At 39.5% G+C, this 15,333-nt stretch overlaps 1 long non-coding RNA gene across 2 annotated transcripts in view; it reads right to left on the bottom strand.

The window, feature by feature from the left end:
* Positions 1–15,333, bottom strand: part of LOC106782997 (uncharacterized) — a 112,615-nt gene that overhangs the window by 25,995 nt on the left and 71,287 nt on the right. Inside the window, exons 9-11 of one of the 2 annotated variants that reach the window (XR_011437574.1) lie at positions 7,431–7,497; positions 3,825–3,914; positions 2,441–2,558 (exon numbers count right to left, since the gene is read on the bottom strand). This is a non-coding gene — a long non-coding RNA (uncharacterized lncRNA). Of the gene's footprint in view, positions 1–2,440; positions 2,559–3,824; positions 3,915–7,430; positions 7,498–13,886; positions 14,065–15,333 lie in introns of both variants that reach the window. The other variant, XR_011437573.1, reaches the window with a different exon arrangement.

Genomic DNA, 15,333 nt, shown 5'->3' with positions numbered 1-15,333 from the left:
CATGAGTCCTCCAGGTGATCTGATGCAGCTAAACCTCTTTGAAAGCCATGGTCCTAGAGTTTAGAGAAAGGCAAAGCAGGGCCAGAGGGCTGTGAGTGAATGGATTTCACAGGAATAAAGGAATCCTCGAGCATAAGAACACTGAGACCACACAGATGGAATCAGAGTAGGGCGAGCCTGGAATCTCAGGGAAGGGGCACATCACCTGTAAATTTCTGGCTCCAAATGTGAATTTGGTCACCTTCTTACACATTTCACGAAATGAATCACCTAACTGAAAAATCTGCCTTCATTTCACGAGGCACAAAATTAATCTGTTCAAATTCACAAATTCAACAGACTGACCTAGAAAAATAATTTCTCTTATTTTTAAAAATGTAAATCAAAACTCTATGATAAGGATTTACAGATTAAAGACAGAATTTTTTACATGCTAAAAATAATTAAACTACAGAACTATTCAAAAGATTAGTTAATAATATTTTCATTTCAGAAAGTCTTCCTCGAATTAGCTGTAACAATAGCTATAATTCATCAGCAATTTTACCATTTTCGTTTTTTCCTCTAACAAGCAGCACAGGGAGGAATTTTAACAACCGTGTTATCTCTAGAAGGCTAGGCCCTCCGAAGAATCGCAGGTGACTTCCCATGAGGGTTGATTAAGAGCAGAAGACAATTGCCTTTCCAAAGGCAGAGAAATGGGGCCATTTAGAATTGTGCTCTCCTAGAGGCAAACAGGAAACAGGAAGCTCTCTGTCAGCCATTCTTACGCTGCCCCCAGAGCAGGAAACACAGTAGGAGGGGCCATATCAGTTACTTTGACCCAGACCAGGAAACAAAATTCAGTCTGTGGACCTGGGCTGGTAGGTAGAGTGCTGACAGTATCTGCAAGCCAATAACTCTCTCTAACAGCCAGATTAACATCCATTCAGTGTCAATACTGAGGAAATGAAAAGGAATACATATTCAAAACACATTAATTAGGCTTTAAATGAAAACAGAGATAACAGTTTTGTCAAGCAGCAGTAAACCAGCAGGAGATGAGCTACATTTCATCTCCAAGTTTTTTTTGGGCCCAAAACTCCTCTGGGTGAACATCACCCTAAATCACCATAGCACTCAACTGTAAGAACTCAAAAGGAGCATAAAAGAGAAGATGAACCACAGCCCCACCTAGCAAATATAACAACAATAAGAGAAGCTAGCCCGTGCTTCTATCAACATGTATGTTGCTGTACGTAACCTGCTGGGCTTGGTATAATAGTGTACCTACAGCTTGGAAAATTTGTTAGCATTTCTTCACAAAATTTAACAACACTCCAGAATGAACCTGAGTTTAGAAATAGAAGAGAGTTAAGTGTTGACTATGCCAAAATATATCAATCTATAAATATCACCACGATTAAACACTTTAAAACTTCTCTTCAGGGCACTGAAAAGGATCTACTTTATACAGATACAGTATAAGGGGTCTGTGCTTTGACATAGTATTTTTAGAACAAAAAGGAGAAGGCAAGTCAAGCATCAGGCGCTGTTAAGTAACTTAAATGCCAGTTTTGACGGCCACCAAGTCAAGCCAGCTGATCATATGACTTAAGATGGTTCCAAATGTACACTGCCTCCAACCTTCTCCATCAGTTACCCAAAGAAGAACACACACACAGTTTCAGTCACTTGAGACCCTTTCTCATTCTACCTCTGGAATGCCCTCACTTCTGCCTCCCTCCATTCCCCATGCCTTACTTGTGGCTCCAATCAACTCCCTCTCTGGAATCCTTGAAACCTGGACAAGAAGGCCTGAACTCCTTCAACACAGTAGGTCAAATGTCCCTCCTGTGTGCATCTCATTCTCCCAAGAAAAATCAGTGGTTCCCTCATCAATGTACCATATCACTTTCTTTTAGTTTTAACATAACCATTGTATAAAATTATTTAATTGTGATATAACTTACATAAAGGACACAAATCTTAAGTCTACAGCTTGATGAATTTTTATATATGCAGACAACCTGTAACCACCATCCAGCTCAAGATCTCAAACATTCCAGCAGCTCAGCAAACTCTCTTGCACCCCCTCTCCGTCAATACTTTGCCACCCAAAGGTAACCACTGTTCTAACCTCTATCACACTAGATTAATTTGCCTGTTTTTAAATTTTACATAAATGGAATCCCACAGTATGTACTCTCTTGTGTAGTATTCTAATTTATGAATATATCACAATTTATCTATTCTTCTGTGAATAAATATTTGGGGACTATTATGAACAAACTTGCCATGAACATTCCTGTATGCATCTTTTTGTGGACACACGCACTTATTTCTGTTGGGCATATACCCAGCAGTGGGATTGCTAGTCATAGGGTACATATATATGTATATATTTATGTTTTCCTTGAGTATATACCGCTAAACAGTTTTCTAGAGCGGCTGTACTTACCACTTCCTACATCTCTGAATTATTCCAATAATTATGCTCTTGTATTGTTAGTTCTTTATGTGTCCATTCCCCAATTGCACTTGAGCTCCTTGAACACAGATCCCGCTGTTGCTTTATCCTGTATGCCCAATAAATAAAAGATTGATGCATTCATAGAGCATGGTCGGGGAGGAGGGTTTAGGAATCTTATGTTTACCTTTCTTCTGGACCCAGCCGGAGCGTGACACAGACCCATCCTAGCCCTGTCAACACCTCAGTCACACAAAGTGAGGTGGAATATTCAAATCGGTTCCCGGCATTCCCCAGTCCCCACTGAATTGCCCAAAAGCCCAGTTGCTTCTCTCTACCTGGTATTAGTTGGTTTTAAACTTGCTGATATGTATTTGATCCATCATTAAACTGCTGGAAAATTTAATAAGCTAGAAAATCTCCAAAGTTCAACTCCTTTTTTTTTTTTTTTCTGTAACTTCGTGCAGATCCTTCTGAAAGGTACTAAGGAAACTGTGCTTATTAACTATCTATCCTGCCTTCTAAGGTGGAATCAATTAGTGCCGAAGTCCTCCCCCTCAACCTGGAGAGAGAAGAGGCCTCCCAGAGAAACATTGCAAAAGATGCATGCCCCTTGATCTGTTTGTGCAGATGGCGAGGATTAGTTACACCAACACGTGGAGAGAAGATGGGATTACGGAGGAAGTCCTCCAGCTCTTCTGAAAGTGAATTTCTGGTCCTTCCTGTTTTTGCTTCTGAGTCTTAAATTTTTCACTGTTCTTATATTTCTGGGAGCGTCATGGCACGGACCACTTTCTGCTCCTTTTCACAGGGATTGCTTTCTGCATTTTGATGTCACTTCTAATAAAACATTAGCTCCAGACAGCTTCAGCGACCACATCCAAAAGAAGCCCTCTGCAACCCTGAAACCACAGCCCTCCCTGAGCTGGAAGTAAAATAAAACTCCTAGAGATAAGGTTTATAGAACTACGCAAAATGGAAAATACTTATTGCTATTATTTTCTTTTATCCCAAGAGGTAAAATTAAAATGTCTTTTTGATTTTAAGTAAGGATTTTCTTTTAATTGGGGAGAAGCTCCATATGTCTGAGTCACTTGCTATTGCAAACCTATTCACTAGGAGAGGTTTCATGGGGGAAATCCTGATCTGGCAGCAGGCAGCCATTCTGTGAAATAGAGGCAGCTCATTCTTCCATCTGAAGAGATGCCTCTAAAATGAGTCCAACACTTAAGTATTTCTGAAACTCCCTAAGGCTTTCCACCAGCCTGCACCTCCCGCTGGCCCCCTCAAAATCACAGTTAGTAAAATGACTGCTATTGGAATTCACTGAAACTTGGCAAAGATTGTTATTCATCCTGGGCCAGGGTCAACTTACCATTGGCAGAGCAGGATCCCCAGCGTAATAATCTGGCTGCTTCTTTAGGAAAACCTCAGGCACCTCGGGCAGTTTAAGTAGTTATTTTTCCTGGGACATTTTTAAAGATTTTACAAATGTACCACCCATTCCCCCCTGCCAAGTCACCATGCCACTTATCCCTCAGGACTGCCAATAGAGATGGCATGTAAGCTCCAACTCAAATATGCCTTCTTATTTAAATATCAACAAATGGTGGCAAAGGGAATATAGATATTTGTGGAGGAGGATGCATTAATTATCGTTTAAAGTAAAATACACAATTTGTAGTTGTCTGAATGTTTCCTACAATTTCTAGCCCAAGGAACCTCTCCCTCTTGAACCTCTTTTATCTTAGATCTTGATTCCCCTCGTCTCTTTCTTTTGCACCTACCTCTATCTTTTGTTCTCCCTCTTTTCCCCCAACACACACATGCACACTCACGCACACTCTTCTGCATTGGAATGCTTGTCCCCACATCACCACGACACCACATCTAACTGATGTCGTTGAACTGAACAACCTCAGGATGTACACCACCTCAAGATAGATGCCTGGACAATCTCAGGATATATAATTCTCAAGTGAACCCAACACATTCACTTCATGCAAGTACCAAGCTGTACCAAGCAAGTACCCCCTTTGCTCTTCTTTACACGTCTCTTCCAGGTCCAAGGTACAAGGAGACAGCAGCGTTCACACTGTCACCTCGTGACTCAGCCATGGAATCATCACAATTCAACCAGGCACCATGTTTCAAAAATAAATTTGACATAGAAATGTTAAAGTAACAAGAACAACACTAATAATAGGGATAATAATGATGATTATAATAAATTACACATAATCCTACCCCACAAATACTAGTTTTATTTTGCATATTTAATACCACAAAATTGAACATACTGCATGTGCACATTAATTTTACATTCATCTTTTTCCACTTAACATTATGCTAAACATTTTCCCATGTTTCTGCACAGTCTTATTTCATTTTTATAATGACTGCCCAAAGTTTTTACCTAAAATTCACCTAATTTCATCATCACTAATGTCAACTGGATATCTTATCAATTCTAAGACTACATTTCTAAGCTGCACAACTTGATATACAATAAAAGTAAATATATCAAAATATTAATAAGTGGTTGCTCTAGGGGATGGGATACTGCATGATTTTTCTTTTTTCTGTTTTTGTGTCTTTTAAATTTTCTATAATGAACACGTACCTTCTATTTTAAAACTTTATTTAATGATAATAATAATAGCTATCACTTATCAAGTGTTGACTAGGTAGCAGGAACTCTTCTAAGTCCTTTACATAATACTCAACCTGATAATACTTAATCCTTATCACAACCCAAAAAAGTAGATCTTATTACTATCCCCATTTTACGGATGAGCAAACTGAGCCACAGAGCAATTAAAGCACTTGCACAAAGTTATAGAGCTAGTAAGCAGAGTAGCAAGGATTTTAACTCAGGCGGTCCAACTCCAGACTCTACACCCTCGCCCTATATGCTCTACTTTAAAAAAAAAATAAAGGATGCTTCCTAAATACATTTAAGCTGTCACCATTTTACAATAGTCCACTGGCTGGCTTCCCATTGCAATGGAATTACATTCAGCTTTTGATATTTTGAGATTGCTGTGTGCCCAATGTTGCACCTTCTCTGTTATCATCGCCATCCCCATCAACCCTAATACCACCATCATTTAGAAACCTTTATTAAGCTTTTAGTGTGTGCAGAACACTGTACTAGGCACTTGGGGAAATACAAAGTATGTGAAACACGTGTTCCGTGCTCTTGAGAATACGAGAACTAGTCTGAGAAAAGCTTTAAACTGAAAGAAGTAAGTAGCCATGGAATATGAATCGAGAATTTACATAATATCTGGAAATTATAGGCAAAAAATAAAAGCTACTTCCACCTGAAATACAAAGGTAATTGAAGATAGTGCATAATTGAGGGCTTTTATTTATTTAGGATAATAGTTTCAGATCCCCTTTCCACCCTACACATATAGACATAAAGTTCTACAGAGAAAAAAAAAATAAAGATTAAAGTCAGCTGTATATACTACCCTACTCCTTTATGATATTTTCAGCCTGGACCACATAACCCCCTAGTTCTTACGTCAAATTAAAAGTAACTATTTTCATATGTAATTATGTACAACAAATGTAATGAAATAAGATTCTGGCCCTTTATTTTCCAAAATATTCTGAACACCATTAGTAAAGGGAAGTTTCTAGTTCTGATCAGCAGATACTAATTGCAAATATGTTAAACAGATTGCAATTCTAAAATTAAGTAATGGCTCCACCAATTTATTCAAATGAACATGCTTGGCTCATGTAACCTATCATGCATTTTTCAAACCTACCTGTTTTATTTTGGATAGTATGCTAAAAGTACACATGTATTTTTGAAGAATAAAAACCTTCCATCTTGTACTAATTAAGAATTTCTTTTTAACTTTATATATGTATATTCACCTTTAAATATATTAAAACCAAACTGATAAAATGAGACTTCAAGGATGTCCTTAAGAAACTATTTTAGGGGCTGGCCCTGTGGCTGAGTGGTTAAGTTCGTGTGCTCTGCTTCAGTAGCCCAGGGTTTCACTGGTTCAGATCCTGGGCACAGACCTAGCACTGCTCATCAGGCCATGCTGAGGTGGCGTCCCACATAGCACAACTAGAAGGACCTGCAGCTAGAATATACAACTGTGTATTGGGGGGCTTTGGGGAAAAGAAAAAAAAAATGAGGAAAATTGGCAAGAGAGGTTAGCTCAGGGCCAATCTTTAAAAAAAAAAAAAGAAACTGTTTTAGCAGATAATAAAAATAATTTGTAGGTAGTATATAAATTGTATATAAAATGTTTTTCTAAAACACTTGGAGGTGCTTAATTATGATTTGTGCTCTCAAGCACTTTAATTATCTTCATGAGATCTTGTTTAGACTATTCAATTATTTGGCAATCCTTTTCTTCATAGAAAATCAAAAGTAAACGTCCATGACTTTGGAATCCATGGTGCCCAGTCAGTGAGACTGTCTTCAGATGAGAATGAACCCCCAGTCTCAAGGCTTCTCCATCATTCCTCAACTCTGACTTCGTAGGTACCCTTGACCTTGGGTCCAGGGAAACATTCCCAAGTGAGGCCCTTATTTGGAGCTGATTTATTTTCCTTTTTGATCACACCAGTATTTTTTCCCTAATATTTTATTTTTGCTGTGACTGCTTCATCAATCTATGCAGCCGGCTTCTCATTTATTTCATTTGTAAATCCTACCCAATAACGTCTTTCACGTTTCATAAGTATTAAAATACAGTGATGCCTTTAATTAAAGAAGTTTCCTTTCTGTGAAAAACTGAAAGCATTTTCACGTATTCTGTTATTTTTATAGTAATTTTTAAGCTTTAAAAATCTGGGGAATATGATGTCTCTTATGGAGATAAAGTTAAAGAATAAAAACAAAAAACTCCACTGTTTACAATGAGCCCTCATAAAGTCTGCGCCCTCTCACTTATTAGTCAAGACCTTCCATCACCTGACCCCTGACATGCCTTCCTAATCTTACCTTCCACTCCTTCCCCAAACTGTTCTCTTCGGTACTGAAGTTCCAGCCATTATTCCAGTGTCCTCACCTGTAAAATGGGTTAATAATCTTTATTTCTACTTGTTGCTATATAAATTAAGCATGAACTCACCCAGCACAGAGGCTAGCACACCATAGGTGTTCAAAAAATAGGAGGAGGCATAGGAGGCAGACAGAGCTGGGCTTGAGTCTCAGAGAACTTCTCACGGTAACATCATTACTCTCTCTGAGCCTCAGTTTCTTCATTTGTAAAATAGAGTTATACTATTAGATAGGGTTCCACACAAAGCACCTTGTACACAACCTGGCACAGAGCAGGCTCAAAGTGAACACGTGTTATGAATGAATAACGAATACTATTACCCTCCATGTAAAGCAAGAGAAATAGACATAGATTTCCAGAGATTCACTTTAAATCCGCTGAGATCAGTTCACCTCTCCAAACCAGAGAACATGTGCTCTTGGAAGCAGAGGCAAAGCAATTTCACTGGAATTGCCTTCCAAAATTTATTCCAGAGCTCAGCCGCGCTCAGAATAGCTGATCTGAAACCTGGCTGCCTGTGAGAACAGTGTTTGGGCGCAGTGAAAAATGAACAGCGAGCTACCTTGGCAAAAGCTGGCCTGGCCAATTGCCTGAAACAATAATCAGACACAGATTAATCCGTTTATAACGTTTGCTAGGGCAATTTTTATCTCTAATGGACACTGGGGTATAGACCTTCTACCCTAGGTCAGCTCTCCAGGGAGAATGGGAGATAACAAGGCTAAACAAAGTAAAAGATACCTCCTTGTTTTTTGAAATAAATATGAAACATTACATTCACTTCTTTTTAAGCTTAGACTCAGGAACATAAGAGTTTACGTAATAAACACAACAGAGTCTTAAAACGGAAACAGCAATCCCTACTGGAGTCCAGAGAGACAGAGATTTAGTATCAAGAAGCAGAGGAAAGGGTAAACCACAAGTCAACCGAGGAAGGAAAGAGTCAGAGGAAAAGAGAAACCAACTGAGGGAAGGAGAAAGAGACCAAACGAGGAAAAAGAAAAAAGTAACGACCATGGAGCCTCAAAGGAAATAATCAATTCATCTGAGAAAGGGGTGAAGTTCTCATTGCTGAAGAATCAGATCCAACAGGGAAAGGAAAGAAAATTAACTTACTGAGCACCTGGGGCCCAGAGCTGGGCACTGGCACACTTGTAACTATGACTCCCGTATTTCAGATGACGAAAATAAACAATGACTAAATAAACTTTACGGGAGATTAGAACAAAAATTCAGCCAAGACTGACAACATAAGAAAAAAGAAGACAAAGAAATAACTCCACCATCATTTCATTTGACCCTCATTCGTGGTCTTTATCTCATCAGTAGGGTGTCAATGAGAAGGTCTCTAATCAGATACAGTTGTGGGAGTGAATGCCTCAGCTCTCCCACTTGTAGGGAAAGCCAAAGATCCTTTCTAGTTCATCTTTGTATTCTAGAGCAGTGGCTGAATTTAGCTGAATTTAGTGGAACAGGTTACACATTACTAAACAATGTTCGTATTCACTTTTTTATAATAACAAACAAAATTTCAAGTCTTCGACACGGCAAACCCTCACCTTTCAGTCAAGTACCCCTGAAAATATCCAGCTTCCTCTCCTACCTTTGGCTTCCTGCCATGAGGGGTTGATGCCATCAGGATTAATAAAGCTAACAGAATTGCTCTTGCAAAACAATGGATGGAGGGAAACAACCCTCCAGGAGCATTGTATTATCTAAACCCCTTGTCATATTTAGTGCCTGGCATCCTTGGTTATTTTCTCACAAGACTACGTCTAGTTCTTCAAAATGAACTGTGTCTTGTTAAGTCTTTTTCCTTTCATGTATCCCTCAGGCAGGCCTTACAAACTCCAGGTGTTCAATAATGCTTCATTGATCCTAACAGTCTAACAAAGAGTTTAGAAATGCCCTCTTTGTCTGCTTTAAAAAAATTAAATTATCCTCTTCATTCTCCAAGTGTTTCTCGAACTCAACCTTTTTTAAACTAAAGAATTAGTAGATTAGATTGATAAAATAGTCTTGAGTCCCTTTTACTGCCTAGTTTAGGCTCTTCTTATCTCTTGTTTGGATAAGCTTCTTACCTGGTTTCTCTGCCCACAACTTCTTCTCTTCACCTCATCCTTTACACAGCTGCCAGAATGTTTGTAAATCACAACTTTGCTCAGGTCCCTGTCCTCCTCAGGAAATTTTTTGCTGTGTTTTGTTTTTTGTTTTGCTGAGGAAGATTCGCTTTGAGCTAGCATCTATGCCAATCTTCCTCTATTTTGTATGTGGGGTCATCACCACAGCATGGCCACCAATGAGTGGTATAGATCCATGCCAGGGAACTGAACCCAGGCCAACAAAAAAGAGCACACCGAACTTAACCACTAGGCCATGGGGTTGGCCCCTCCTCAGGAAATTTTAATGGCTTTCTCTTGGCTATAGGATAAAGTTCCAATGTCCTTGGGATAGCATTCAAGACCTTCCAAAGCCCAGCATCAGCCTACCTTTCCTACTTCAACACCTTAACTCTATCCATCCACCCCACATTCCAGGCTCAGCTGACCATTAGCTGAATATGCTATGCATTTTCAAGCCTCAGTATCAAGTTCATTCCATTTCTTCAACCTAGACTGTCCTTCTCCCCTTTCTTCATCTACCAAAGCCCAACTCATCCCCTAAGACCCAAACTGAGTTTTACATCTCTATAAAACCACCTCACAGATACTCAAGTAGAATTAATTATTCCTTTTCTGGGTTCCTATTGTACTATAAACCATTACTAAATACTTATTTTCTATGTATTTCTGTAATGGTTGGTTGTATAATGGTTGTCTTTGCTACTAGTCCAGAAGCTCTTTGAAAGCAGACAACAGGAATTTATCATTTGTCTGTGTTTCCTTCACAGTGGTGAGCCCAGGGTCTTGCACAGAGTAGACTGACAAAGAATGAATGAATGAATGAGTGAACGACAAAATGTAGTCAGTGAACCATCAGCAGTTTCTTAATCAATGCAGTGACACATCCAGAAGTTTATGAATTGGAACTCTTGGTTCAGCCCTTCAGAGCTGAGAGAGAAAATAAATGAGCTCAGCTGACAATAAACATTTTGCTCAAAATAAGGGAAAGTTGTCTCCTGTGAAGATAATGGCTCCTCCTCATGGCTGGGCCCCTTAAATACTTAACGAAAACAGGCTACTCTCCCCTCCTTTTGCCTCCCTTTGTATTATGGCTGCCCTTGGCCAATTTGCACAGTGCCCAGCACATGGGAGGTGCTTAATAAACACTTGCCAAAGCCCCTGCCTGGGCCTGAAGCCCAGTCAGCAGAGACTCTCAGACCAAGACGTTCCATATGGAGGGCTCGGGGTTTTCCGCAACAGGTCAGGATCCCAGTAACAGGCACCGACACAGCTACAACATGCCCAGGAGAGATGCTGGACAGAAATGAAGGAGTCAGGAAGGTTGTGGAGAGCACAGAGGAGACCAGGACGGGTGGGCAGCAGGTAGTAGAGGCAAACGATTCCTCTATGAGGGTTCATGGGCTGTGGAACCTTCCACTTGAAGGTTGACTCCTGTGTCTGGCTCCTGAGCACCCTCTGTGACCTCTGATGACTCCAAGTTAATGACTTGGATCCCAGCTCAAGCCAAGTCATCCTTTGCTAGAACCAAATGTATTCAAAGCCATGAGGAAAATTAAGTTTGTTTTCAACCACGCACCATAGCTTGGTGGTGTGAGCGAGCAAAAAGGGGGTTGAAGGGAAGCTTGGAGACAAGGAATGCCTTTATCTCCCTTACTGTGTCAACATATTGCGATGCTTTTAGCAATCTTAAAATCTGTGTGACATAAGAGAGGATTTCCAACAGGACAATGCCAAGTGAAATCATAATCATTATTAAGATCTGGATGGGCGGGGGATCCTCAACCACACGGTGCCATGGATGAGAAGCTTGGCCCCTCTTCCCAGTTAGCCTAATCTGAGTGTAAAAGAGAAAGGGTAAATCCTCTTCTGGATTGTAGAATTCTGGCCATAAGAAATTAAATTCACAAGAAATGAACACCCTATTCAACAGCCCCATTGCTCCCTGATAACGGAGGAGTGGCCACTCCTGCTTCCTCAAAACAGGCCTGGAAAAGAGATCCTCACAAGGCAGCAGAAAGGAAGACGCTTAACAGAAATAATGATCCAAGTATCTGGCTGCCTGTTTGGGGAAGCTCTCCAGGCTGTTTACCAACTCCCTGTCTCTCTTCCTCCCAAATACTGAAGAAAAACACAGTGGAATCCTGAAGCACATTTCAGAAAACCCCGTGCAAATTTCAGGACTAAAATCAGGGATAATCGGACCTATAGAAACAATCGAGTTACTAGGTTAACATAGATGCTGATACACAAGGACAGGAAATGCCATGGACAAGATCCGCAATGTAAAGGGAAAAAAAAAATAGGCCTCTCAAATATTTTGACTGATTTTCCCCCCAAAACCTTTCAGAGCTATAGTTATCTATGTAGATGAGTGTTCTCTCTCTCATTAAGGAAGACAAGTCATCTATAAAAATAACCATAGGAGGCAACAGGGGGAGGTGTGTTGTCTAAGATTTATATGTAATATGTGTTTGATGCACAAAAGAGGGAGAGACTTTCCTGGCTGGAGGAGTAGAGATGACTTTACAGCGGAAAGGAGGGTACACATGGACAGTGTCTTCAAGGATTTTTGACAAGCAGAGATGAGAGTGAAAGGCATTCAAGGAGAAGGGAGCAATGTGAATAAAGGCATAGAGGCAATTCAGTTTGGTTGATGGGTAAGATTTATGAGTTATAAGAATAGTGCAAAATTGGAATAGAAGGGTTAGCTGGGACCAAATCAGGAAGGCCTTGAGCGCAATAAGCCTTGAGTGCAGGAAGCTCAGTCTGCACTTAGTAAGCAATATGGAGTCATTGAATGGTTATGGGCAGTAATGTGATCCAAGTTATGATTTTTTTGATTGGTTGATTATTTTCCAGGTGAGAAGGCAGGAAACTAGACCAGGCAGGAGAGTGAGAAAGACAGACCATTTGGGAGACTATTGCAGTAGTCTGGTGAAAGGGGAAGACGGTTTAAACTAGTGAAATAGAAATATCTAATGATGCTGCTGCTGATATTGATGGTCTGGAATACCAAAGAAACCTTTAAAGGTAATTAAATCAAGCAAAACTGTCGATATGAGCATCTTAAATAGGTATGGCAGTGGAACTAAAATATTTTTGTAGTTCATGGGACTAAAAGGTAAAGTCCACAGTGACTGGCTTTCTGAAAGGCTGACATGGCTATTAATGGAAGGACCAAGTACCCACTCTCTGCTGGGAAAACAGTCATTCTGGAAGCCACAGGCCTAGAGTAGCGTCTCCATATATAAAATACAATAAATGCATTAATAAACATGACTAAATAAAGAAGTGTTCTAGAATTCATAAAAGGAGAGATATCAATTACATATAATATTTTTAAAAAACTAAAACCTCCCTAACAAAGAAAAACAAATAAAAAGATAACATTTCTTATTATCAACTTTTCAAAGATTTTTAAAACATTTTAATACTCAGGTCAGTAAGACTGCAGAGTCATTTGCCAATAGGTATCAAAAGTCTTAAAATTGTTCATACTCTTTGGCTCAATAATTCCATTTATTGGAAATCATGCTAAGGAACTAACCATTGATATTCACACATATTGCGTTTGTTTATATTATTGAAAATTCGAAGTAACCCAAAAGTCCATAATTGGAGATTTCTTAAATAATTTTCAGGCTATCCAGACAATGAAATACTGTGTAGCCATTTGAAAGTAGGCTGCAAAATATTATGTAGTGACTTGGAAATCAGTTCATTACATACTAATTGGAAAATTAGTGAGAAAAACAGAAAAGTGGAGCCAGCCTGGTGGCATAGTGGTTAAGTTCACACGCTCCTCTTCAGCAGCCTGGAGTTCACAGGTTTGGATCCTGGGCGAGAACATAGCACTGCTTGTCAAGCCATGCTATGGCAGCGTCCCACATAAAATAAAGGAAGATTGGCACAGATGTTAGCTCAGCAACAATCTTCCTCAAGCAAAGAAAAAAGGAGGAAGGTCAGCAACAGATATTAGCTCAGGGCCAATCTCTCTCACAGAAAAACAAATAGTATGTGAAATATAACATCATTTTTGAAAAATATATGACATAGGATTGAAAAACTATACCATATGCTAAAGTTAACCATACTTGTCTCTGAAGGATAAGGTAATGAGTGATAATTATTCCTTTTTTGTTTATCTTTTTCTACAAAGTGTCTATTACAAACATTTACTATTGTAATGAGAAAAAGGAGTATTTTAAAAACAGAACTGGTTAATGGGCCTCATCACTATAATTATTGTAGCAGATATTTGCTGAGACATACCATGGGTCAGGCGCTGATCTCAGTGACGGAAAAGCAGTCAATATCTCGCTCTCATGAGTCTTACAATTCAGAAGATTGCATTTTTATTGCTCAGTCAGCTAAAGTGGAGAAGATAAGTACCTTTATATCAAGACTCCTTCAGATGCGAATAACAACATCTCGTTCAAATTGGCTTCAGCTAAAAAGAAAATTCAAGAGTTCATGAAACTGAAGTCTATGCGTAACCAACTTCATACATGGCTAAATCATTTGGAATCTTCGGAACTTGATATCTCACGAAATTGCAGCCTACTTTTCTTTGTGATTGCACCATCATCAGTCAGGCTCTCCTGATGGTGTCAAGATGGCTGTCAACAACTCCAGACTTATAGCCAATGTCCTTAACAACCCTGACAGAAATATAGATACTGTCTTTCCAATAGTAAAAAAGAAAAAGGATTTAGTTCAGTTAGCTCTGACAGGATCGCGTGCCCATCCCTGAACCACTCACTGTGGCCTGAGGAACGTAATGCTCTGATTGGCCAATCCTAGGTCACATGGCCTCCCCTCAACAGGGACTAAAAGTGGAGAAGAGATTTTTACCAAGGAAAATCATAAGGCTGTTACCAAAAGAATAACGAATGGATGCCGAGATTGCAAAACAACTGAGATCTCCAGTATGGCCTTATGGCAGGAGCCCGGAGGCAAGATGAAAAAGTTGGAGTCCTGGCTTCAAAGTATGAAACTTAATCCAAAAAGCCAAGCTGCATTTTGACACTATACTTAATGTAAACAGATGATGTGAATGTCACCAGGCAAATTTACTTTTGGACTCAGATCCATCTAATTGCAGAAATATTTTGAAAACATACTTCTTTATGCGTATACTTTGCCATTTGAATTCTGATCTCATACACGCTACAGGTGAACAGAGAACCAACCATGTTAGAACTCTGGTCATTTGGCAGATGATGTGAGGGGGCCCAAGGGCTCACTGCTACTTAGCAGCAAGGCCAGGGTTGGAACTCCGACTTATCTCTTTATTCCCAGTGTTTCTGCTGCACCTTGAGGACTCTCTAGCGCGTGTAACTCTAGTCAACAGTAACTCTCCAGACTTTTAAGGTTTCACTGTGAATGAAGCACACTTAAAACTTTAATAGATCAGCTCTTAAACACCTCATTTTTGTCCTGGCTAAAGATTAAACATAGGCATAATCCATAGGCACAACCAACTAATTAGCAGCACATATCCCCCATTTATCCCCAAAGCTCATTTTAAGTAAGTTCTTCCTTTATTAATTATTTTTCATAAATATTTTAACATTTCAAAGCTCACACTTAATACTAAGAAAACAGACTTGCCAAATATATTCAAGGTAGAACATCTGTCCTTCTGTACCTACTTCCACCCTCTGCTCACCTTGTCTCTCTATAACTGGGAACAAGACTAATGTTCAATTCTAGGACT

Source organism: Equus caballus, chromosome 3 (assembly GCF_041296265.1).
Source record: "Equus caballus isolate H_3958 breed thoroughbred chromosome 3, TB-T2T, whole genome shotgun sequence".
NCBI classification, from domain to species: Eukaryota; Metazoa; Chordata; class Mammalia; order Perissodactyla; family Equidae; genus Equus; species Equus caballus.
This window is presented reverse-complemented; position numbering and strand designations above follow the sequence as displayed.